Below are 26,773 nucleotides of genomic sequence, written 5' to 3' on the forward strand. Positions count from 1 at the left end.
TAATGAATTGTAACATACACCTAACTCGTTGTAACTCAATCTGTACATCTCGTTATGATTATTTGTTGTATTTTAAATATTAGTTACCCCACTTTCAAATTAGTTGTTCCAACGAAGTGTCATGTTCTTTTGCGAAACGGTTACTTGGCATGTGGTCATGTGGAACCAATCCGAGACGCCAATTATAACTTCATTTCCATACTAAAGGAGTAATACCCATTGAAGTGCCTGTAATACTATCTGTAATATTCATCGTTAATACAATTGTAAACCACATGTCTACGTTTTAACATAGACGAACATAACAAGGTGCATGTACAAGCACTCAATTGTTTGGAACAATCAATTATTTTGTATTCATAAAAATTATAGATACACATCATTCATCAACCTGCAATTGAGAGGAGTTGATGTCAACAGTTAGTCGCAATCCTTGGGTGTTATTTCTTTCCTATAATGCGTAACGATGACAAATCAGCCAATACAGTTAATGAAACATACGGTTGATGATATACGCTGTCGAAGTATCCAATTAACAAAACACCATAAATATGCGGAATAATGATAAAAGCTTGTCACCTGGGGTGATGGTGAAAATACATGATATGCAGGATTATTACAGTGTTCTAAAATTGCCACACGCTCCGCATACATTGTATAATATAACTATTCAACTGTCAACAACTCATTAGCAATGCCTATATTGCTCAGTTACAAAGCTAAATTGGACTAGACGTTACAACAAAAATGATATTTCAGACCATTAAGATATCTCTGACGGAGTCATGCTTAGAAAATAAAGAAAATTTGGGGTGCATCCATTCTATAGGGATACTTCCATGATGCTCCTGATTAGCCAATCTATGGACCTTCAGATAATACAAAATAATATGTCATTAAAGCATTATATGTTAACTACAAAATATGCATGCTTCGACAGCGTTCGGGTGTCCACCATTACAATTAAAGAAAAAATACCTCTACGATACGAAAAAAGAATCAAATTTTATCTACTAAATGTATATATACCGCTAAACTTTCCTTGATTTCGGGAGCAACAACGTTTGGAGGGTCATTCACTGACTGGGTCATTGAATGCTTCTATGAGTTTTGTATGGACCAAATAATTGTATAAAACAGACAAAAAGGGTATATCGGGAAGGATGTCAGCTGTAACAAAATCATCACACAATGTAACATCATCATAAGTAATTGTGCTGTAAGAAACATCCAAATAAAAGTTAAAGTCATGCCCATTTTATACTAACCGAAACTGAGTCAGTTGATGAACGGCATCCCATAAACATGTGTTCATAAAATGAAACCGATGTCGGCTCCGATTCTGAAACCTGTATTATTGATACGACAATAATGTTATTTTATAGTGAATGGTACTTATGGATTAGTTAACTGTATAACGATAACATTGTTGTAGCATAAATATTTACTATCCCGTGTATATCCCACATTACTCATCCAAAATCTGTCTCCTTTCCCATAAGCTCATGGCTCTGTTTCAATGAAAATCCAGTATCCTTGCTTATTTCTGGTTGGAATCCTTGAACCTCACTCACTTTTCTTTGTGATGGTATCACGTACGAACATTGAGCAATGTGCAACTCATGGTTATGTTCTAAGACAAGGTCATGTACACGGTACTTCATTGTCCCTCTAAGTAACACAATAATCATTTTAGCTCCACACCCCGTTTTCGTCGGCGCTCGTGTTCTTTTTGGCATCTCATCACCTTCGTATTTGCGCTTCACACCTTTCTTGCAGCAAGTATATCTCCTAGACGTGATCACGCCATCTTTGTCTTTATTCAAATAGTTTTTGCGTACACTAAAACTCATTTTAAAGGCATATTTGTTGTAAAACTTGTACGCATCCTCTTCACTGTTGAACTCCATTCCTAACTCAGGGATCTTATCTTCTGTCAATTTGCTGCAATCCATTACTTCTGCTTCTATCAATTATGCATCAAACACCATAATTTGCAACATTTCATGAATTGTATATATATAAACGACAAGATGAATGTATATTACCATTCAGAATGTGTCATGAATCACATATTACTCATATACCAAATCCTATTATTATGCTTATCAATACGATTAATGAATCACATCACTTTACTTTTACTCTAAGACAACGGCATTATCTATGTACTAATAGAACTCCATGTACACTAAGTTATACGGATTGTAATGTATTGGTCACACGATGTAAGTCTATTTTAACTATATATACATCCACTCTGCTGATTATATTTAGGTTCTAAATTCTTTAGTTCACTGGACCTTATGTCATTCATTAATGACAACCACCTAAGCCAACTGCGCATTTTCTACTATTTCTACATTTTGAAGACCAAACAAGTATTTTCTACTCATTGTAATATATTTCTTACATCATGTAATTAACTTACAACACCAGGTACATCCTTTTATTATTCACATATATGTCTTTTCCTCTACTTCACCTTAATCAACCCTACGCCTCCATTTTATACACATTGCATGGTCAGGAGAGGGGCAAACTAAGATTGTATGATGAGCATGGACCAACTACATATTACTCATTTAACACACTATATTCAGTCACATTACCTTGGTCTTAACCATATGCTTTATGTTTCACCGAATTCGGAGAGCGCAGTTGCTTCTACTATTAAGTTGCACGACAAAATTTGGCTTCATGAGATGATGAATTTCCTCTGTTTGCTTCTACCTTGCCGCCTGCCTTGCACACATTCAAAAAGGATACAACACTCTCATACCAGTTTCAAAATGCATACGACACTCTCACTGCACTGTTTGCTTTCTTCCTTATTCACTCAACATCATACCCCAACTCTCTCCACCCACTTTTCTGTCAATTGCTACCTTCAGCAAGATGCCTCCTCTCTTCCCTCAGCTTTGTTTTGTGCGACTCTCTACTTTTCTATTTGCTGTCTTCCTTATTCACTCAACACCATACCCCGGCTCGCTCCACCCACTTTTCTGTCAATTTACTGCCTTCAACAGGATGCCTCCTCTCTTCCCTTAGTTTTGTTTTGTGCGGCTCTCCACTTTTCTGTTTATTTTCTTCCTTATTCACTCAACACCATACCCCAGCTCTCTCCACCCACTTTTCTATCAACTCTTCCCTTAGTTTTGTTTTGTGCGGCTCTCCACTTTTCTGTTTATTTTCTTCCTTATTCACTCAACACCATACCCCAGCTCTCTCCACCCACTTTTCTGTCAATTGCTACTTTTAGCAGGATGCCTCCTCTCTTCCCTTAGTTTTGTTTTGTGCGGCTGATTCAAATTTTCAACTTGATTTTCAAAATTGAAACTCTTCCGTTTGGTCCGTCATGTTCCCGTTTTGGCTAAACATTTTTTTTGGAACGGCATCGTTTTTGGGGCCTGTTGAAGGCTTCCTGACGTGAAGTATTTCTCGCATCACATTTGGGTCTTGTGAGGAAACCATTCAGGACCCGTGTCCTTTTGACAATGTCCAGATAAGGATAACAAGAATGATTACACATGAAGTATAGATCACGAATTATCCTAGCAGTCAAGTCTTGAATTCTGAAGCAAATAGTACTACATCTCAAACTCTCATAGTATATTACCCTGGTTCTCAGTGGCAGAGTCAGAACCCTACGCGTAGGGGGTCAAACTCTGATAGCACAAGAATTATAGTAATAGTAGAGTTTAAAATCAACAAGCATTTCTAATTACTATATAAATTCATTTTTTCTTATGTTAAATATGCTTCCAAATCTAAATTGTGCTGAAGATTTGCAGTGAAAATTAGCTTTGAATTAACATCCATATTTTGCTTTTGGTAGGTCTAACACTCTTATGAAGGATTATGATTATAAACATTCAATAATTTAAACCAGTCCAAATAATTTTCGATGTGGTGCTAATTTTTTTTTTCGATAACTTTGACAGGAATTTGAGGAAATCTATGAGAAGCACATGCAGGTTCAATTAGAATATATAGCACAAGGACAGCCAATTTTCTCACCTTCATATGGGATAACTGTAAAAGATATTTTATAAATGACTGAGGTAACAGTAACCTGGACGATGTGAACCCAGGTTTCTTCATAGAACCAATCCTTTAAGCCATTCTTTGGAAAGAAGAGTACATTTGCAGACTTCATAAATGGCAACAGTTTGGTGATCACCTGCAGTGCTTCAAGAAAAATTAACTTTCGTTAGACTTCAAGAAGATATTCCAAAGTGGAAGAATGAAAATTTTGTACTTCTCTCTAACCCTCCAACCTTCAATTGCCAATTTGCCAAATCTAGGATTCGAACCTTGAATTGGGCAAAAAAGAGAAAACATTTCCTAAAGTGTTCAGTTTTTTTTTTTTTTGGATATATCGAGCTACTTCAAGGAAAAGTCTAAAGTGGCAAAGAGTTACCACGAAATAGCTGATATGATGCCATGTATAGGTTTTAACTTGCTATTACAAGTTTCACAAGAGATAAAATTATGGTAGTAAATTTAGTACAACCAATAGTAAATTTTTGTATAAAAGAAGTTCCATAGTTTATGTAACTTACTCTGTAAATAACAAATTACTAGATTTTGAGCAAAAGTTGTCACTTTTTTCTTCAAAACTTATCATTTTTTATGTAAAACTTACTACATTTCCAAGAAAAATTTATGACTTCATTAACAAATCTTACCACTATTTACTATATCATTAACAAATCTTACTAACTATCAAGTTTTATACAAAAATAACAGTAAATTGAACCACATGTGCCCACCATTCTTCAAAAATAACATATGGATGATAGCATTAAACCCCTTTAACTCTTGCAGGGATTTTCAATTTGCCTATTAATGTTATTTTTAAGCACTTTGCCCATACATTAGTCAAAATTAAGTTTGACTATCATTACTAACAATAACAAAGCGTCAGTGTGCAGTTTACCTCCATGAACTATGATCCTATATGCATTTTGCCCACTATCAACTTTTATTGGCATTTTATCTACAATTTGTATTATATATATATATATATATATATATAATCTATCCCTCACATTTTCTCTTTTATTTATTTTTTCTGTATTACTTTTTCCTTCATTTCTTCTAAGATAGGGTAAAATATACTTTACCCTCCAGTGGTTTAGCATATTTTTGTATAAATCTTCTACAGTTTCAAAAATTATATATAACCCTATCATGATTTGCATTAAAGTGTCAAAGTGACAAAATTTGCATCCTATAATAGAGTCAATTAAAATGTCAAAAGCACCCTCATATAAAGGTGGAAATTGTATATATTTTGAAAATCATAACGGGGTTATATGATAAAGCACCATATTAGTTATGTGGTAAAACACAAAAGCATAAGAGGTTAAAAGTGTCATGCAAATTATGTTTATATATTTTGATTATTTTAATCATTTTAATTTTTAGACAAGGATAATCTCGATATTTCTATGGGTTTCATTACAGAAGATTATTTCTGTCACTTTGATATTTTAGTCCAATTTATGATAGGGTTATATATAGTTTTTAAAAGGGTTAAATACCAAAAACCCCCCTGTGGTTTGCCTAATGTTCACTTTACCTCCCTATGGTTTGGAAACCTACAATTTGACTCCCTGTCGTTTCAACTAAAGTAAAAGTCTAACAGAAAACATCTAAACTAACGTCTGAAAGGAAAATGTCAAAATTGCCCCTCTATAAGGGTTTTGGGTTAAGTACCAAAAACCCCCCCTGTGGTTTGTCAAATGTACACTTTACCTCCCTATGGTTTGAAAATATACAATTTAACTCCCTGTCGTTTCACCTAAAGTGAAAATCTAACAGAAATTCCGTTAAATACACTTTAGTTGAAACGACAGGGAGTCAAATTGTAGGTTTCCAAACCATAGGGAGGTAAAGTGAACATTAGGCAAACCACAGGGGGGTTTTTGGTATTTAACCCTTTTTAAAATCACAAAGGTGTTATGTGAAAAATCGCTAACCATCGGGGTAGGGTAAAGTGTATTTTTCCTCTAAGCTATTATAACCATTATTAACAATTGATTAATCAAGAACTCTAAGGTTTATATATGTTTCTAAATATCTTTTAATTTCTAACCATGTATGCTTTGTAATACAAGCGAAAAATTAACTTCAATCTACACAAAAATTACCATTTGCAGTCCGCAAATAATTATTGATGATGAAAATTAAACAAAAAACCTTTCACAGAACAAAAGAATGAGTCAGCGAAAATTAAGAAAACTAAGCCTCATAGTATAATACAATATATGTTACTTGTATTACAAGGCATATTTAATTCTAAAACCAATTCTTTAGATACATGTATAAATCAATTTTGTGATTAATCAACAAGCAGCTGATCATTGTTTCCGGTGTTCAAACTAAATGTGTAATTTGACTTGCATGGTTCGCATGAGTCATCTTTTAGTTGAAGAAGAAATTCAAGTTCCACTATTAATTGAATCTCATATTCTGCCCTTGTATTTTTTTTGTGTTAAAACACTTTAACATGTAGATCAATTTCATATTTACGTGTACAGTGGTAGATCGATTATTTTAAATTTCTAAAAGTTAATGGGATTGTTTCTATGCTGAAAGACAACGAGGTTATGCCTACTTGTCGCATAATTTTTGCCTATGGTGTTTGGGAGGGAGGGAAGAGGAAGGTGGGGTATTTCCACAAGCAGTAATAATCAAGTCAAATGTCGTACTTTTAACTATACTGACATATTCAAATATTTCTTTAGAAAAAGAGGGAAGAGATATAAACTTTTCCAAAAGTCACCTAGCAAATTTCATGACAATTATAGAATGCATCTTTTGGAGAAAATTTTGGTAATCAATTGAATTAATTTAGGTTTTTTTTTCTTTTTTTTCTGGCTTGAATTAACATAGCCTTTCTATTTTCCCATTAATTCGACGAAGGACTTGTAACTGGTTCTTGCTTAACAAGCACAGAGCAGATAGCTTCAACGTCATCTTCAAAATGACGCCGAAAGAAAATTAGTGTCTAGCACTCCAGCTAATTACTTGATAGTTGAAAATAACGACAATGGTTATCTGAAGGAAGTTGCATTTGCATTTGATAATGTAAGTTGTCGTTATCAATTGATTGGATTAACTTAGCCTTTTTATCCAAAAAATTCTTTTGCATTTGCATTTGATAACGACGATGGACGAAGTTTGAATTTTTCTGGGGGGCCAGACAGAGTTGATTTTGAAGTCAAAGTGTTTTAATTTTTTAATTAAAAATCTTTTTAATAAAAGCTAATGAGTTTTAGTCCAATCTACCTATTTCTGTAAAACTAATTTGTCGGCTAAGGAGCATTTTTCCCTTCTCTTTTTATTGTTACTGATAGAGCGGTTATTTGGCACATTTTGCACCGTTATTTTGTCCTAATTTTAGGTATTTACTGTGCTAAGTATTGAGGGTTAACTCATATTTCATATTTCTATGAATTATAGGTGATTGGGGTAAAAAGGGCTTTCACGAGGCAAAATTCCAGAAGACTCTCTATTTCATGGCGTGACCACGCCAGAGAACGAAGGATGTACATAAAAAGGACGGACCCGCGTGAAATATCAGGAAGCAAAAGGTGGTCCATGTGGACCAAGCGCATGGGATCAAAACTCCAAAGGGGATAGCTTTTATTAGATGAATTGGGTCAGACGTTTGATAGCTCCTGGCGGCGCTACAAATAGAAAAGCAGAGCCAGATTCACGTATCATTCATCGGGGGAAGACCTCAGCTTTAGTTTTCTTTTGCTACTCTTTGTTAGACGCCTTCTTTCGCTTTTGTTTCTTCTTCGGCAGCAAATTAGATAGCGAGATTTACATCGAATCAAAACAGTAGCTTTAGTTTTTCTTTCCCCAGGCGCTAGACGTCTCTTTCTCTTTTCACTTTCAACTTTTCCGCTGGACAGTTCCTTCGTAGCTTTTTGCTTTGTAATTGCGACTCTGAAGCAAAAACGAAGGCAGGGCCTTCTCTGTTGTTATTGCAATTACTTCCCCTTCCCCAATTCTTCGGCAAATAATTGAATGAATTCAATTAAATCACGCGGGATTGACACGATGAGGAGCGGCTAATTTTCTCCTCTACCCAAAGGTTGACGCGAGGGCGCGGTCCATAATATCTGTGAGATCTAATCAAATCTTCATTATTTCTTCCACTTTATTGCTATTCGTGCGTTTCCTGAATTAATTGTTTACGGGTATTTTATTAATTGAATATCAACGGCCGGGTATTTGATTTAATTTAATAGCCTACTGTCACATTAATTAAATTGAATCCGTAATTGTTCGTTTAGTTGATACCTAGTGGCGACCACCATAATTGGCTTTATGTTGGGGAAACGTAAGATCTAGCTTAAATAAACCCTCTTAGCGTGTTTATTGGTTAGGGTTGGGTTCTTCTAGCTTTAATGCAATTGGGTAATTAAATTCCTACGGTCGTACCTAGGGTTGTTATCTGGTTAGGGAAGCAGTCAATGGTCGTACCTTGACTGTCGACAAAGTAAGGAAGAACTGGTTGTCAGAGCTTATTGATAACTATAACCAACCTAGTGACGATTGGATGAAATATCTTTGCATCGATGATCATTTGATTGGACCATACCTGAGCAGTTGATCCTTTGGGTAGAATTTTATTAATTGCTATTTTTAGTGAATTGTGCTTTGTGAGTTGGTTTTGAATTTAGTTCGTTTTATTTTTATTCTTATTTTTATTTTATTTGTTTGCCTCCTATTGAAAATCCCCCAATTTCATTCTACTAATTTGGAAAGAAATAATTTTCTACCCGCTCCCTGTGGAATCGACCCTACTTGCCATTGTACACAAAAGTAATATTCTTATAGACTAATCTGGTATATCGGATCAAGCAAACTTTTCGGGAATAGGGTGAATCAAGTAACCCATTGCACACCTAGGGTCCCTGCTCCAGTATTTGGATTTGTTCTATAATTAATTGTTGTGGTAATTAGGACTTTTTAGTAATTATTATTGCACAGGTTCAGTACCTGTCAATTTTTGGCGCCGTTGCCGGGGAGTTGGCGTTTGGATTATTTGTTTCTTTTCAAATTCAGTTTTTATTTTATTTTTATTTTATTCTACTCTTCTTGGTATTTTTGCTAGTTTATGCCACGTTCTTCTCGCACAGGTGAATTGGTATACGATCTTGAGATTGAGAAGGCAGCGCGTAGACGGAGGCAAGAGACCAAGAGGCAAAAAGAGGGGCACTTATTTATTGCAAACGAATCGGTAGAAGGCGAAGTAAGCATGGCTAACACCAAACATTAAGGGAGCTGGCTGCCCCGGAGCTGACTCACCAGCCCTTATGCATCACATTCCTCACTTTGGCTGAGAATACTGCTTTTGAACTGAAGTCGGGGTTGATTCACCTCCTACCTTCTTTCCATGGCCTCTCTGGCGAAGAACCCCACAAGCACGTTAAGGAGTTCGAGGTGGTATGCTCTAGTATGAAACCTCCTGGGGTCACTGAAGAGCAAATTAGACTGAGAGCCTTTCCGTTCTCTCTCAAGGATGCAGCTAAAGATTGGCTGTACTACCTACCAGCATGTAGTATTACCACCTGGGCACAGCTGAAAAAGAAGTTTTTGAAAAAATTCTTCCCTGCATCCCGGGCTGCAAGTCTAAGAAAAGAAATATGTAGCATTAAACAGTATCCCGGGGAGTCCCTATATGATTATTGGGAAAGATTCAATAAATTGTGCACTAGATGCTCACAGCATCAAATTAGTGAACAACTATTGATCCAATACTTCTATGAGGGACTACAGACGTCCGACAGGAGTATCATTGATGCAGCAAGTGGGAGAGCATTAGCGAACAAAACACCAAGGGAAGCATGGCTACTCATTGAGTCGATGGCAGAAAATTCTCAACAGTTTGGCTTCCGTGAGAGTAACCCTACCCGTAGGGTCAACGAGGTAGAGACGTCGTCCATCTAGCAGTAGATATCGGAGCTGACATCTTTTGTATGACAATTAGCCGTGGGAAACATGCATCAAGCAAAGGCCTGTGGAATCTGCACAAATATGGGTCACCCTACTGACTCATGCCCTATGTTGCAAGAGGATGGGGCTGAACAAGTGAACATGGCTGGAGGCGTGCCCGCGTCTCGTAGGCAGTACGATCCATACTCCAACACATACAATCCGGGTTGGTGAGACCACCCCAATTTCAGTTATGGTAATAAGCCACAGAATTCATTTTCTGATCGTCCACCAGGATTCCAACAACCGTGGCAACAAAAGTCTCAACCCTTGTTCTCCAGCTCAAGAAGTTCTTTGGAGGAAATTGTCAAGAGTTTGTCCATGACCACCACTCAACTCCAGCAAGAGACTAGAACCTTAGTCGCGAGCACTGCTCAACTCCAGCAAGAGACCAGGTCCTTGGTCGTGAGCACTACTCAGTTCCAACAGGACACCAAAGCAGGCATGAAGGACATGGAGATTCGAATGAGTCAAATGGCAACTGCCATTAATCGCCTAGAGTCCCATGTTTATGGAAAATTGCCATCTCAATCCGAGCCAAATCCCAGAAATGTAAGTGCCATGACATTAAGGAGTGGCAAAGAGGTGGAGGGACCTAAGTTGGTAAATTCGAAAAGCAAAAGTGAGGAGGCGATAGAAAAGGAGATTGAAGAGGAATGGCGCATTTGCGAAGAGCCTAAGGTAACATCTATTCCTTCGATCCCTATTAAATCTAATATAGCACCTTTTCCTTGCAGGTTGGAAAAGACAAAAAGGGCAGAAAAGGAAAAAGAAATCCTGGATATGTTCCGCAAAGTTCAAGTAAACATCCCCCTATTGGACGCGATCAAGCAGGTACCCAAGTACGCAAAATTCTTGAAAGACTTGTGCGTTAACAAAAGAAAGCTGAGGGGTGATGAGAGAGTGATGGTAGGAGAGAATATATCAGCTGTACTTCAAAGGAAACTCCCACCCAAATGCGGGGATCCATGTATGTTTACTATTCCCTGTAAGATTGGCCATTCTAGTATAAAAAATGCCATGATAGATTTAGGGGTTTCAATTAATGTGATGCCTAAGTCAACCTATGATTCCCTAAATTTAGAACCTTTAAAAGAAACGGGGATAATAATTCAATTGGCTGATCGTACATGTACTTATCCGGATGGGATAGTTGAGGATGTTTTAGTACAAGTAGATGGATTAATGTTTCCTGCTGATTTTTATGTGCTTTACATGGATGATAGAAGTGCCCCAAATCCATCACCCATTATATTAGGAAGACTATTTTTGAGTACTGCCCAGATTAAAATTGATGTTAGTAATGGCACCCTCACGATGGAATTTGATGGAGAAATAGTCCACTTTAATATTTTTGATACAATGAAACATCCTGTTAACTCTCATTCTGTGTTTGCTATGTATACCACTAATCCCTCTGTGCAAGAATTTTCTAAGTTTGCTTATAGGGGTAAATTCAAGATTGCTGCGAACAAGTCCTATAGGAGGAAAGCAATTCATGAGGTAAAAATGAAGAGAAAATTTAGAAAAAATATTGCACTCAATGGCCATGTGGATCCCGGAGGACGGCCACCAATTACAAGGAAAATTCAATTACATCCAGACTAAAGAGTGGTGCTCTTTCTAGCCAAAGACATTAAAGAAAGGCACTGCTTGGAAGCCAACCCAAGGCTTCTTTTGTTTTAGTTTTCTTATATTTTTGAAGTTTTTATTAAGTGTTAGTGTCATTTAGTGGGTTGTTATTTTGTGACAGGAAGTTGGCAGTTAGACATGCCCATGCTAGGTCGTCACACCTAAGAAATGGAGTTTTGGAATTGACGGTCAGAAAACTATAACTTCTAAGGCGTGCCCACGCCTTCCAACCCTTCAGAAAACGAAAGTCAAAAAGAAAAAAAAAATTTCCTAACCCCACTTTTCTACTTTTTTATTTATTTATTTATCCTGTCTTGTCTAATCCTTTTTCACTTTGTTTTAGCTTCAGTCTTCTCCTTCTTGTTGGTGTTGCGTCCATCGCCGCCACTCTACCTTGCGTCCGCCGCCACCACACCACATTGTGCACGCAGCCGTCTCACCTCCTCCGCCTTAGTGTCTCACTTTCCCTCCCCGGTGGTCAGGCAAGTTTCTTTTCTTTTCTCCTAATACTTCATTTGTCTTTTTTACATTGAGGACAATGTAGGTTTTAGGTGTGGGGGAGTGGCTTCTATTATTTCTTTTTGCTTTGTTACTCAAAAAAAAATGAAAAAAGGAAAAAATGAAAAAAAATGAAAACATTGTAGTTAGTCGGCTTTTTGGTTTATTTCTATGCTTGTTAATGCTGGAGCATGTTGCTGTGATGAATGACACAATCAAGGTGCGTGGGTATGTGGGTAAATATACTATCTATGCATTTCATTTTTCCTTGGCAGTGTTGTTGAGTGTTGAATACGCTGGATTTGACCCATTTTTGAAATTTTTGGGAGCTTTTGAGCCTTATATGAGCACATTATCCTTGTTTGCTCTATTTTTGTTTGATTGAGTGGGTATCACACATGGTATTGGCATTCTAGAACTTGCTAGTTTATACATGTCGAGACCACATTTTTGTTGAATTGGATGCATTTGAAATGATAAGGGCATTTAGGATTTAACCCTCTTTAACTATGTAAAAAACCAAGCCCTCATCTTATCTCTCAATAGTGAACCAATTTGAACTTTTATCCCTCTCTTTGTTTGTTAGCCGTATTGGATAATCCATGACCTTTTTAGACTCTTTCATCCAACCTTGTGTCATTAAGCGATGTCTGAAATTCATTACTTGTGCAAGGTAAACAAATCTGTGGTGGCAAGTATTGTCAAAAAGATGTTGTATGGTGCTGTTTCTGTACATCTGAGATCGAAAGAAAAGCAAAAAAAAAAAAGAAGGAAAAAAAAAGGGGGGAGAAATCGGCAAAAAGCTGGTGAGCAGAAGACTCTGTCTTCCAGGGCGTGCCCCACACCTTGCTAGACGTCCTCTCAAAAAAAAAATAAAAAAAAATAAATAAATAAGAGGAACGAGTTTCGGCACTTGTACAATGAAAACAGCAAATGGAAACGCCCTACTTGAGAAATTGCCCCGATAAAGCATTGTGGTTATGTAGTGGATATTGGACATTCTCTTGACACATTACACCCTATTTTTACCTTCTTATCCCGCCTTTTACCTAAATCTCATTACAACCCTATTAAAGTCCCTTTGATTTGTGTGTTTAGTTCACTTTCGAGTGGTGGAGATTTGATAAATGTGCAAGCTTATGGTAATGCCATTCCATGATGTTGATTTGAGCATTTCTAGTATTCATACACTTTCTTGGAGATAACGAGTATTACTGTTCATATTCTTTTTGGACTCCTACCTATCCAGTATGTTCTACTCTTGGTGACATTGCCAGGAGTACAAGATGCTTGTGTTAGTATAGACTACTACATGACCTCTGCTCTCTTGGTTGTACTTTTGAGTTTCGAAATGCTTGAGGACAAGCATTGTCTAGGTGTGGGGGATTTGATAGAGCGGTTATTTGGCACATTTTGCACCGTTATTTTGTCCTAATTTTAGGTATTTACTGTGCTAAGTATTGAGGGTTAACTCATATTTCATATTTCTATGAATTATAGGTGATTGGGTAAAAAGGGCTTTCACGAGGCGAAATTCCAGAAGACTCTCTATTTCATGGCGTGACCACGCTAGAGAACGAAGGATGTACATAAAAAGGACGGACCCGCGTGAAATATCAGGAAGCAAAAGGTGGTCCATGTGAACCAAGCGCATGGGATCAAAACTCCAAAGGGGATAGCTTTTGTTAGATGAATTGGGTCAGACGTTTGATAGCTCCTGGCGGCGCTACAAATAGAAAAGCAGGGCCAGATTCACGTATCATTCATCGGGGGAAGACCTCAGCTTTAGTTTTCTTTTGCTACTCTTTGTCAGACGCCTTCCTTCTCTTTTGTTTCTTCTTCGGCAGCAAATTAGATAGCGAGATTTACATCGAATCAAAACAGTAGCTTTAGTTTTTTCTTTCCCCAGGCGCTAGACGTCTCTTTCTCTTTTGACTTTCAGCTTTTCCGCTGGACAGTTCCTTCGTAGCTTTTTGCTTTGTAATTGCGACTCTGAAGCAAAGACGAAGGCAGGGCCTTCTCTGTTGTTATTGCAATTACTTCCCCTTCCCCAATTCTTCGGCAAATAATTGAATGAATTCAATTAAATCACGCGGGATTGACACGATGAGGAGCGGCTAATTTTCTCCTCTACCCAAAGGTTGACGCGAGGGTGCGGTCCATAATATCTGTGAGATCTAATCAAATCTTCATTATTTCTTTCACTTTATTGCTATTCGTGCGTTTCCTGAATTAATTGTTCACGGGTATTTTATTAATTGAATATCAACGGCCGGGTATTTGATTTAATTTAATAGCCTACTGTCACATTAACTAAATTGAATCCGTAATTGTTCGTTTAGTTGATACCTAGTGGCGACCACCATAATTGGCTTTATGTTGGGAAAATGTAAGATCTAGCTTAAATAAACCCTCTTAGCGTGTTTATTGGTTAGGGTTGGGTTCTTCTAGCTTTAATGCAATTGGATAATTAAATTCCTACGGTCGTACCTAGGGTTGTTATCTGGTTAGAGAAGCAGTCAATGGTCGTACCTTGACTGTCGACAAAGTAAGGAAGAACTGGTTGTCAGAGCTTATTGATAACTATAACCAATCTAGTGACGATTGGATGAAATATCTTTGCATCGATGATCATTTGATTGGACCGTGCCTGAGCAGTTGATCCTTTGGATAGAATTTTATTAATTGCTATTTTTAGTGAATTGTGCTTTGTGAGTTGGTTTTGAATTTAGTTCGTTTTATTTTTATTCTTATTTTTATTTTATTTGTTTGCCTCCTATTGAAAATCCCCCAATTTCTTTCTACTAATTTGGAAAGAAATAATTTCCTACCCACTCCCTGTGGAATCGACCCTACTTGCCATTGTACACAAAAGTAATATTCTTATAGATTAATCTGGTATATCGGATCAAGCAAACTCTTCGAGAACAGGATGAATCAAGTAACCCATTGCACACCTAGGGTCCCTGTTCCAGTACTTGGATTTGTTCTATAATTAATTGTGGTGGTAATTAGGACTTTTTAGTAATTATTATTGCACAGGTTTGGCACCTGTCAGTTACCAGTTGCTATAGCTCTGAATTCTGCGTTCCATTAACAATACAGAGGTTTTTTTTTTTTTATTGACAAGGAACCACAGCCACTATTCGGGGATGCATGTTGGATAAATTCCACTCCATGCAATAGTCTGCCAAACACACGGAAGAATAAAACGCACTAGGCAAATCCTGTGTGATTGGCGGATGTACCAGAAGAGGATCGAAACCGGGTTAGCAAGAAGACATTGCACCAACACTATCATCTCGGCTAGCTCGTGCAAATATTTGTGACATCTACTGAATGCATCTTTTTGAGAGATTTTTGATAATCTATTCCATCAATTTAGGCCTTTTATCTTTTCTTGACAATGGGACTTCTATGGATCTATCCAATTTATTCGGGTTAGCCAAAAGAGGTTAATTACATGAGTTTCAAACTAAAATTTGGATTCATAATCCAATCCGTTTTATTTAGTTTTGTCCTTTTTCCCACCTTTAGAAGAATAAACTTTCTCTATTGTTATAATTTTCTGAAAGATAACTATCTCGGTTTTATATAAAATTTATATAGAATTTTTGAAAAAGACTTTTCTTCGTAAGAAAAGACTTACTATCTTTGGGATCTGATCCTACACCGCTGCTCAAAACCTTAGCGGATAGCCTTTTTATTTTACTTGTTAGTTTTGATGCAGACTAGCACGGAGCGGATGGCATCAACGTCATATCTTCGATGGTTGAAAATGTCAACAAGGGTTAGGTGATGGAGATTGGATTTGCATCTATTATGGTCGGTTCGGATATAATTATGGTCGGTTTCATGACCATCATGACGCTGCCTTCTTCTCTATTTGCTTTTACAGCAGAGAAGACCGACTGACGCTGCTTCCTGGGATTGTTTATCTTGCCAACAATTAGTCTCTAATTTTTTCCCCCTTGTCAGTAAAGTACATCTATTTTGCTAATGACTTTGTTGATGATTGCCAGCGTCTTTTTCTTGGGTTTATGCAGCTCTTCGCTTTATTTTGTTTATTGAAGATTTCCTAATGCATAATTCCTGTTATTGAAGTTCTCATGCTCAGCATCTTGTGATTGAAGTTCTTATGTTAAAAGGCTTTGTAATTTAGAGCAATCACTTTCCAGTGATTTGTGTAAGCCATTTGGTTCAATTAGATTAACAATTTTTATGAAGAAATGCTACTATATATATCTTATGGCGATATCCACTGCTTATCCTAGGCACCATGCCACACAAAACTAGTTCATCTTTTATTTGTGATCTATTGAATTAGTTTACCGCTTTTCCATTTTGCATTTGGGTAAATACACAAAAGTTTCCTGTTCTTATTATTTGTTTAATTTTATTTTCTTATTAAAAAATTGAAAATAAGATGGAAATGTTTAATCTTTTTGCGTGAAATTTCTTTGTTTCCCAATTGAATGCATTGATTGTACTTGAAAATTTGAATATAATCTTTATACAAACTATAAAGTAGAAAGGAAATTAGTGTTTGAACTTTGAAAAAAAAAAATTAGCTTAACAAAAAGGGCATTTTGGTACATAGATTTTCATTTTTTTCTTTTTGGTCAAAATAGCTGATTCTGAGGTCCAAGTGTTTTAAAATATTTAGTAAAAATCCTTTCTATAGAAAGTAGTGAGTTTTAGTATGATCTACCTGCTTCTATTTCTTGAAATCTTTAATTTGTTTTGGGATAAATTTTTTTCTAAAAATAAAAAAGAGTATCAATAGTGATTTTTCACTTACTTTCTGACGACTCTAATCTGTGATCTCTTGACTCAAATCGCTTGTAGCTTGAGATAATTGTTCAATGGTTAAATTATGTAAAGTATGAAAACGTTAAATTAATGCCTAACGTTTTCATACTTTACATAATTTAACTGATACTAAAAAATTCACATTTCAGTTTGTAATGGAGCCTTTTTTATTATCCTCTATAATTTTGTTAAAAATAGTAATCAGTTCTTGTAAATCTTGCTTAACAACGATAGAGTGGATGGCTTCAATTACTGAAAACTGCTTCTTTAACCATAAAAATTTTTTACCAAAATTACAGGGTCCAACTGTATTAGAAATTAAATTACAACTCTCTCATCTAACAATAGCCAAAAGCCCAATACTACAGGTTAAACTCTTTTTTAATTTTTTTTGTCACAAAAGATAAGGAGCATTATAGTAATAAGAAAAACTTCAATAAATAAAAGTACGCTTACCCAGCAGGTACCCACAACGGATCTTCTGTCCCACACCCTGTGCCACTCTCTGTCTCACTTTTTATTATATTGCTATTTCTCATTCATAAACATCATGTTTTAGTTCTTTTTTGCTTCCTTATGATCCAATAACTATTAATTAAGTAAAAAATAAATACAACACCTTCAAAAAAACAATATATAATAGAAAATTAAAAAATATAGCAGAAAATTCATAAAAAATCTCATTTTTTATGTATTTTGATTTTTTGAGTTTGTTAAATTTTGTGTATTACTCAATTAATAGTTATTGAATCATAAGGAAGCAAAAAAGAACTAAAACATGATGTTTATGAATGAGAAATAACAATATAATAAAAAGTGGGACAGAGAGTGGCACAGGGTGTGGGACAGAAGATCCGTTGCGGCAAGTACCATTGTGGCAAACAAGTACCGACTACCAAGACCAAGACAACTGGTGTTCTAGTTGTCTTGGTCTAACCTAAGGAATCACTCTATCAAGGAGAAAGTCATTACTCTTTTGACAAAAAAAAATAAAAATAAAATAAAAGAGAAAGTCATTACTCATTAGTACATGGTACGCAGGAGACGGGGCAAGGACGGTCATCAGAAGGACCGTTCCTGAACAATGCACGGTCAGGATTTGATCCAAAAAAATTATATATTTCAGATAATTTCTTGTATTTCGTTTTTAACAACGTGTGTGGGATCTACAAAAATTTGTTCTAAAGTTACATTTTATGCAAATAAAATTACACCGTGTGTAAATAAAGTTACGCGATGTGTAAAATACACAAAACCGCTAACTGTTCCTGCCCGTGGTCCATGGTACGTATGTGGTTCTTTTTTTTTTTTGACAGAAATTTGCGGAAATCTATGAGCTGCACGTGCTAGTTTTTTTTTCTTGTCTTTTTGAAGGAAGAGTTGATTACATGGTCCAACTGTATTAGAAATTAAATTACAACTCTCTCACCTAACAAATAGCCAAAAGCCTAATACTACAGGTTAAATATAAGGGATTTTGGGAACATGCATTGTGCATTAGTAGGGTGTTTTTGTTAAGGGATTTTGTAAATTTATTGAATCTAAAAGTCAGAAGTAATGAAATGTTTTATAGTAACAATGTAATCTAGTAAGTGAATTAATCCTTTTAAGGTTAGCATGAAGTAAAAGCGAAAGATTTTAGCAATATCTACTCGAAACTTAACGGCTACGTACATAAAATTACTACCGTTTTCTTAAAATAGTGATTTCCCATTAGTGTATTGTTCATCTTTTGTATCGTGAATGTTTTCACATTAACCATGATTAGTGTCATATTATAGGCAGAAGCAAAATCATGCTTGTTATAACATTGGTGATTGGTCTTATACACTCTCTCAACTTATACGTAATTTTATTTGCATCTCAAATGTGAATATGATAGTGGAAATATGTGCATTCATTTAAATTATGCTGCATAAACATTGGAAAATATTTTGAGAGATATTCTTTTAATCTAGACTACCTCAACTACACTCCTGTCAATCCATGAGACACAACAGTGGTTTTAATTGTCATATTAAGGATAGAAATGTACTTAAGCAAAGGAAAAAATGAAAAGTAAAATAGCAAATTAAAGTGTGGAATTGAAGTGAAAAAAACCATAAATGACCTTCTTATTGTTGCTTGGTGAACAATGAAAGGAAACAACCGGAAAATTGGGATGACCCAAAAGAGGAGAGCCTTTATTTTATTTTATTTTCTTAAGCGGGAGGGGCTTCGCGGGGTTGGGGGGGGGGAATTAGGAACCAAACTCAAATGAGGTTTTTATTGAGCAAAAATTGATTCAAGTTCAAGTAGTTTGAGTTTTTGACTTATAAATTTTAATTTTATGCTAATCGAGCCAAGTTTGAACCAAGGTTAAATATTTATCGAGCACGAAATGCTGTTTAAATTTGACTTGATTAGTTGATGAACCAAATTCAAATAAACTGTTACCCAATTGAACTCAATTCAAGTGTCGAATAGTTTGAATCATCTATCAATCCTATTAAGCTATGTTATATCAAGAGGTTTAGATTTGTTTTTCTCATAATGGATCTCAGAAGCATAATCATATGTTGCAGCGTTTTTGCGAAAATTTATTGACTGACTATATGAGTATATGTTGCATATTGAGTAAATCAATCCCAGAAATTTTAGTGCAGAAATGAGTAAAAACTAGAGGTGCATTTAGCTGAGGGTAGGGTGGTGGGAATATTGCAAGACTTTACCTTGATCCTTTCGAAACTGTATCGAGGGAAGATAGCACCAATGATTAACAAATTAGAGATGCATTCAGCTGAGGGCCCGATGGCTTTGTAATTTGCCACAACCTTTTTTTTTAACTAAATAGTGATTTTCTTTCCAGATGGGCAAATTGCTATTAGCAATAGATTAGAAAATGCGAAGGGGGCAGTTTCAATCAAATATGAATATGGGCAGCACAAAAAATGAACAAATTGAGAAATATCAATTAGATTAGCAGTCAAAATAAACAATTGAAAAATCACAAGAAAATGATCCATGGCTATTGTTTAAGAATGTATAACTAAGCGCATTTAATGATTTCATCGGATAATTTCAAACCCTATTTAAGAATGTATAACAAAACGCATTTAAGGATTTCGGAGAAATTATTTTATAATTGCTAACGTATGTAAGTGCTAATGTTTTAATGCTTCCGTTGTTTTTTTTTTTTTGGGTTTTTTTAAATTTATTAATTTGGCAACTTCTCCAAATTCAAAAAGTTATATAATAAGACTAACAAATTTATTTCTTTTTTCCGTGTGAGATAATGAACCAGTAGACCATCTAAATCAATTTTTTTTTTTTTTTTTGGTTTTCTACATCCACCAAGAAATAACAACAACCTACTTGTAAGATAAATCTTGTGGAGGTAAAGAAACATATTAAGTTCATAGTTACTCATCATATCATATCACATGAAACATGTTCACATAATTGATTCAGTAATTTTAGCAATACATGTATTCATACTGAAAATTGATTTTATCTAATCCTGAGTCAAATAAAAAAGCAGGAATTTCATCCTATTTCATCCTTAATTTCCTTGGGTTTCTTTCCGTACAATGAGTTTGGGAGGAAATTGCATAAGTGAAGCGATGAGATGCAAGTATGAAATCTCAAGAACACATGGAAGCCATATATATTTCAACCAAAAATAATGTATTAAAAAAAAAGAAAAAGAAATTCAGCTCTTACTTTGGATTTGGAGAGAATGAATACTCTGGCAACAGATGATTTGTTGAATCTGCAGAAATTCCATTTATGTGGTGAAGCTACGTTAAAAAAAATTTTTAATTTAAGGGAAAAAAAATAAAACAGGCCTGCACTCACTTGAAAGAAAATGAAACCTCTGGCAGTAGCTGGTGATCTTGTGAATAATAAAAAATTCCCAGTATATTGTCCACCTACTCACTGAAAATTAAGGAAAAGAAGAACTTTCCGAGGAAGATAATAATGGTTTCAAACAAAATACAACGAAAAGTAGTAGTAGCAGTAGTAGGTAAGGAGTCACTATCTTCTTACTGATGAAAATTAAAGTAACGTGAAATTGGTCATGAGTGTCCTGGCCGTGTAGTAATAGTCTGTAACACAATTATTGAACTGGTGGACCTATAGATTAGAACGGCATAAGAAAGCAGACTGAAATTACTGCATAATTGCAAGGTACTTAGTATGAAATTTATTTTAAACCTTTAAACACTAGACACACTCCCATTAAAATCCAATAAGAATGAGAAAACAGAGAAATGAATATATATTTTAGAAACTACATTAATATATATTCATGTAAATTGAAAGTACACAGACATATTGCTACTTGCATCTAAATCTTGGTTTTATATGTTTACGAAAAGTACTTTCAAAATACACCATTTTATTAGCTTAAATGTTACATCTAAAAAATGGCATGTGTATTAAACCAAATACTTAAATATTTATTTGGCAAAGCAAAAATGAATTGGAATGCAAAGCTTAATTAAGAGGTATTTGTAATTGAACTTTAAAGAAACTGTACTTAATGTAATAAACTAACGTTTAGCAAGTCAATATGCAATGCTAAAGCAGTTTATAACAAGTTCAATTTTATAAATCAATTAACTAAACAGTAAGGTAAAAAATATTCTAGACAGGGGCAATAGACAATTTATCAAAATCTCAAGGGGGTGATATAAAGGCTTTCAATGAAAAGTTTCAAAATTTCCAACGATTAAAAGGAATATGTGAAAACTCGCTAGCCGGCTCTGCCACTGGTAGCCCTACAATATTCAATCAAATCTCTAAATATGGAGAGCACAAAAAATGAGCAATAAAGAAGGTTCCAGAATTGCTAATAAATGTGTAAAATGAAATAGACACCGATAAAAACTCACACTAACTAAAAAAATAATGTATGTTATAGTTACATTTTCCAAAATTTAGATTTTTGGCTGATTTATATTTCAGTAACAAAAGAAAAGCAAATGAAAAGATTAGTTTATTACAAAAAAAAAAGGGGGGGGGGGAGGGAGGCCGGAGTTATGGGTTAAAGGGAGAATTAGGACATAGATTAGGAGATTGGTTGTAAATTCCCTTAAAAAGATCATGTAGGTAATTTGCAAAAATTTCTTGTTTTAATCGCCAAAAAATGATACAGTAAACTGACTAAAATTTGATCAAGTTACTAAATTTATAACTATTTGGTTCAACAAGTCTACAATAATCTGTGTCTTTAATTAATACTAGCATATGAGAACGTGCATTGCACATTGGCAGGCTGTTTTTTTGCTGATGATTTTGCAAATTTAGTGAATATAAAATTGGGAAGTAATGAAATGTTGTATAGTAACAATGCAATATAGCAAATTAACTAATCCTTTTTAGGTTCTTGGAGCTGAAATTTAAAAGCATTCGGCAAAAGAAAAACCAAATTGACATTATCGGCATAAAGTGTTGTGATAGTTTGGTCAAGGAATTTATCTAACAACAGTAACACATCGCATCAAAACTTTCTTTTTCTTTGCGTACGCATTGTCGGCAATACTATTTTTCTTTTTGCGTGTGTGACCAACAAAGATAGTGGGGACATGATAGTGATAATATCGCGATGTTACGAAACAATTTAAAGTATGGATGTCCCTTTGTATTCCCAAAAAGATTAATACTTGATTTATAGTTACATTATATACAGAAATTATAATCCATAAATCTATTTATGTAGTGGAGAAACCGTTTCATAGGTTTCTTCATATTCTTGTAGTAGTGAGTATTTAATAGAATTGATATATCTTTAATCTTGTAATATCTATATATAGAGGTACATTGATACCCTTTTATGAGGACTTTTGTATTAGTTGGAATAATAAGATAATCACTCTCTATTTCTCTACTTCTTTCTCTAATATCTCCAATATTTCACTTGATATTGTAGTGGTTTATTTTATTAGTTTTTGTGACAGCCCCACCTTCCTCTAAGGCGAACCAAAGGGGTTAGCGGACTGCCTGTCCAACTCTCGCCAGGACTAACGGTGCAGATTAGAGCTATCTAATACGTTCCGGAACTTACTAACGAGCGTAAGCAAGTCAAAATGACAAAATAACCCAAAATAAGAAAAATGAAATCCGGAGTCGGCCATGATAGTAACCGACCCGTCAGAACCCAACCGAAAGAGCACGCAAACATTCACATCTGAACTTTAGCGATTACAATCCAAAATTACAATCCAAAATGACATACAAAAGTTTTCAAAATTTAATACATATACACGGTTTGCCAAATCAAAAGAGAAAACACCCCAAAAGTACACTTAGGGTTTTAATACATGAGCTATACAAAAGATATGTTCAACTAACTCAATTTGGCAGCCATTTGTCAAATCCAGGCCAAAAGGGTTTATTTTCCTGTAAGGAAAACAAAAGGGAACAGAAAGGGGTGAGCTTGCGCTCAATGAGGTACCAAACAGATAGCAATAAAATCATGGCATTTCACGTTTAGCAAATCAAGTACACATGCTAGATGTAAAGCAAAGGAACCAATGATTCAATCAGAAGGATACAGGTGGCTCTCAGGAGCCAAATTTCCAGCGCAGTATTTGATCCAAACCAGTTGACTCTCCGTCAACGTATATAGAACCAACGCGTCCGTAGACCCTTCTTTACACCGAATTCCGTCCACCAAACACCCCTTTACCGGGCCCGCTCACCTCAACAAAAACAGAAATGGTAATACTCGAGTATACCCGGAATCAAGGGTCTCAATACCCAAAGATCCCAAAACAGACTACCATGGTTCGTTATCTAATCGTCCAGGCCCTTGCCGGCCCGACTCGAATAATTTAGCCACAGGATTTGAGCTCATAGGTCACAGAAAAATCGTTGGACTCAAGCTTCCAAACGACGTCAGAACAGATACAGATCCAGATACAGATAACAGATACAGATAGCAGATTCAGATACACATTCAAAATTGGCATATGAACAGACCAGAAAACGAGTGTGATAAAGTACACCCTCGCCTCCATTTTATCAAAACAGTATTTGGTTTCAATAGTCATAAATCAAGTATTCAGATATTCAGATATTTCACATAACGGGTAGCAGGTAGTGGAACACTCACCGGCTCAACTTCAAAAGTTTTCACTTCAGATTGGCCTTAATCGCCAAGAAACCCTAAAATAATCAAAATAAACCAATTGAAGGTTTCACTTCCAGAATCGAGTAAACAGAATGCACCTGTGAGGCTCGACTACTAGTCGTATGCCTCGCCAAATAATTACTAATGCAAGGGTGCAAAACATGATTTTTGGGAACAAAAAGGTAACATGAAGACCTAGGTTCAACAACCCAAAAGCCCTTCATTTCTACCAAAAGGCAAATCCAACTTAAAGGAACCAAACGGCCTAGAAAATCGGGCAGCACTTCCCCTAAAATTCTTACTTTTCCAGCCATTAAGGCTTCATTATTTCCTCGAATCAGTCCCAACATCTCACACAAAATTCACCTCATTTCCCAAAAGCCGTTCACTAGACTCAAAATAGTACAAGTACAAAAGTTAGCTAGGAAATGACCGGAATAAGAGTAAGCCTTAAAACATGTAAACAAGTACAATGAGATTCGATAACGAATCATAAATCAATGCCAAATATGACCCCAATAGGGTTCCATAAACATATACAAACATTAGAGAAAACCAGAAAATTCGGAAATGCAATTAGCTTTGGCCTTGAAAAAAACAGTTTTTGACCTCTTTTTACGGTAATGGCACCAAATGCCCTAGAATTATCGGATGAAGGTGTAAGACCCACCATTTAGAAGCTAAAAGACAGGGCTACAACATCACAGAAGGTCACTCAACCCAGTTTTGAGTGGAAACAGGTCAAAAATGCAAGATACCACGTCAAAACGTAAAACAGATTCACCAAAATGCATTCTAGCGGAAACATCATAACTCAAGCTCTACAAGTCTAAATCCAGAAATTCCAAAACCAACTGAAAGCTAAGAAACAGGGATAAATTTCATCAGAAGGCCTCAACAACTCATTCGGAAGCAATCCAGACCAAAACAACCAATTACAGAAGCAAATCCCAATTTCGGGTAAAACCAGAACAGCAATAGTAATTTCGACTTATCTCATTCTACACTACTCCAATTGACCTGAAATTTTGTAGGCACCTATAAAATATCATTCCCTACAACTTTCATGTTTTGAGCTAAGACCAATTCGACCTCTATCTATGACCTAAAATTTCGGACAGAATGAAGAACCAAGGAACCCTAATTTTCCAGATTTCTTCCAAAACAGAAATTGATTGCAATTGTCCACTTTCCACCTCCTATAGTCATTAGAAACCATATCCAATCATCATAGATAACCACACCATCATACTTATATTAAAACAGAAAAATCCCCAAAAATTACCAAAGTTCATCAATTCAACCAAGAATCACAATATAATCCATAAAGTGGCACCTTATACCACCACTAAGTATCAATTAAGCATCATTAGAGGGAGGAGAGTGGTACTTCACGACTTACCTTTAAAACAAGAGAGAGAGAGCTATGGGTCACCTTAACCTTCCAAATAACTTCACCAATCACCTCAAAATCACTAAGTGAAGAGGTTTTATGGAGTGATTTGAAATTGTATCGGTTTAATTTGAAGATTGGAGCAAGATTATGAGGTAGGAAGTTGGAGGATTTTGTTCTTCTCTTGAGCAAGAGGTTCGGCCACAAGCTTGTAAGAAATGGAAGATATTTGGTCAATTTTTGGTTTTAATTAGTAATTGGTAAAAGGTTGAATAGTAAGTCAAAACAAGATTTAATCATATGGTGACACATGTCACCTTCATTAATTACTTGCCTAACTTTTGTCTCTCTCACACCAACCACTTGGTAACCTCTAAATATCTCATAACACCCGGTAAAATAATTCCAGTATTCAAAACTTAATCTAGTTGGCCGAATTTTTCCGAACTTTTCGCACTAGTGGGTCCCACGTCCGGTATACGCTCTTAATTTCTCAAAATCCATTTGATACTAGAAAAATCATCTAAAAACTATATCTGCTCATAAAATTTATTTAGAAAATTTTCCGGATACAGAAAGTGCAGAAAACAAGCCATGAAAAATGCGAAAACCGAGAAAATGCAAATTACGGGTTCTCACAGTTTTACAACACGTTATCAGTACGAGTCTCTACTTTTGAGCAAAAGGTAAAAATGGAGGCGTTACTTTGAACAAAAGTGAAACACAAGATTTTGCCAAAATTTTGTCCGTATTTCTTCAAGTAATTTCTGAAATAAATCTCTGACCCACAAACTTATTTCAATTTCTTATGACTAACATTTGAATGATAGCAAAATATAAATGCTTAATGCTGAGCAACCACTAACCACAACAATATACTGTTTGACATCTTTGAGGTAATATTTTTTCTTTTAATTCTACTCATTTATCTTTAGAATTATTTGTTATAAATACTTATACTCTGATGCATTGAGTTTTAGAGATGCTATTATAGAAAATCAATTATGTTTGAGGATTCACTTGTTCTTTGAAATACTTAAAGAAAAAGATTCAATTACCTGAAAATAGTCGTTCTTTAACGAAAATATTTGACCACTAGAAGATGGTCATTATTTCAAAAGTCTGGTATGATAAATTTACCTGTGGCTACAAGAACATAATTATGCAATTTTCAGAATTACTTCTCAGTTGAAATTGTGTCGAGAAAATTTTACTCATAAGATAAATTGAAAATGATACTCTCCACAATTGATTTCTCGACTATGCTCTTATAGTAGCAATATTAAGAGAAGTTTTGATAA

At 35.4% G+C, this 26,773-nt stretch overlaps 2 long non-coding RNA genes and 1 other non-coding gene across 5 annotated transcripts; 1 reads left to right on the forward strand and 2 right to left on the reverse strand.

The window, feature by feature from the left end:
• Positions 1-532: 532 nt before the first annotated feature.
• On the reverse strand, positions 533-20,984 carry LOC113698305 (uncharacterized). Of its 3 annotated transcripts, XR_011817411.1 has the most exons (4): positions 20,800-20,984; positions 20,665-20,713; positions 2,613-4,191; positions 533-1,966 (listed from the first exon to the last, which is right to left on the reverse strand). It is a non-coding gene; the product is annotated as an uncharacterized lncRNA (long non-coding RNA). The 3 variants fall into 3 exon arrangements; XR_011817412.1 differs by having other exon boundaries at positions 533-4,183; XR_003450165.2 differs by having other exon boundaries at positions 533-4,191.
• LOC113700261 (small nucleolar RNA R71) lies at positions 9,655-9,761 on the reverse strand. Its single transcript, XR_003450604.1, has one exon. It is a non-coding gene; the product is annotated as a small nucleolar RNA R71 (small nucleolar RNA).
• LOC140010149 (uncharacterized) lies at positions 13,656-16,266 on the forward strand. Its single transcript, XR_011817413.1, has 2 exons — positions 13,656-14,320; positions 15,281-16,266. It is a non-coding gene; the product is annotated as an uncharacterized lncRNA (long non-coding RNA).
• Positions 20,985-26,773: the final 5,789 nt, after the last annotated feature.

Source organism: Coffea arabica, chromosome 7c (genome assembly GCF_036785885.1).
Source record: "Coffea arabica cultivar ET-39 chromosome 7c, Coffea Arabica ET-39 HiFi, whole genome shotgun sequence".
NCBI classification, from domain to species: Eukaryota; Viridiplantae; Streptophyta; class Magnoliopsida; order Gentianales; family Rubiaceae; genus Coffea; species Coffea arabica.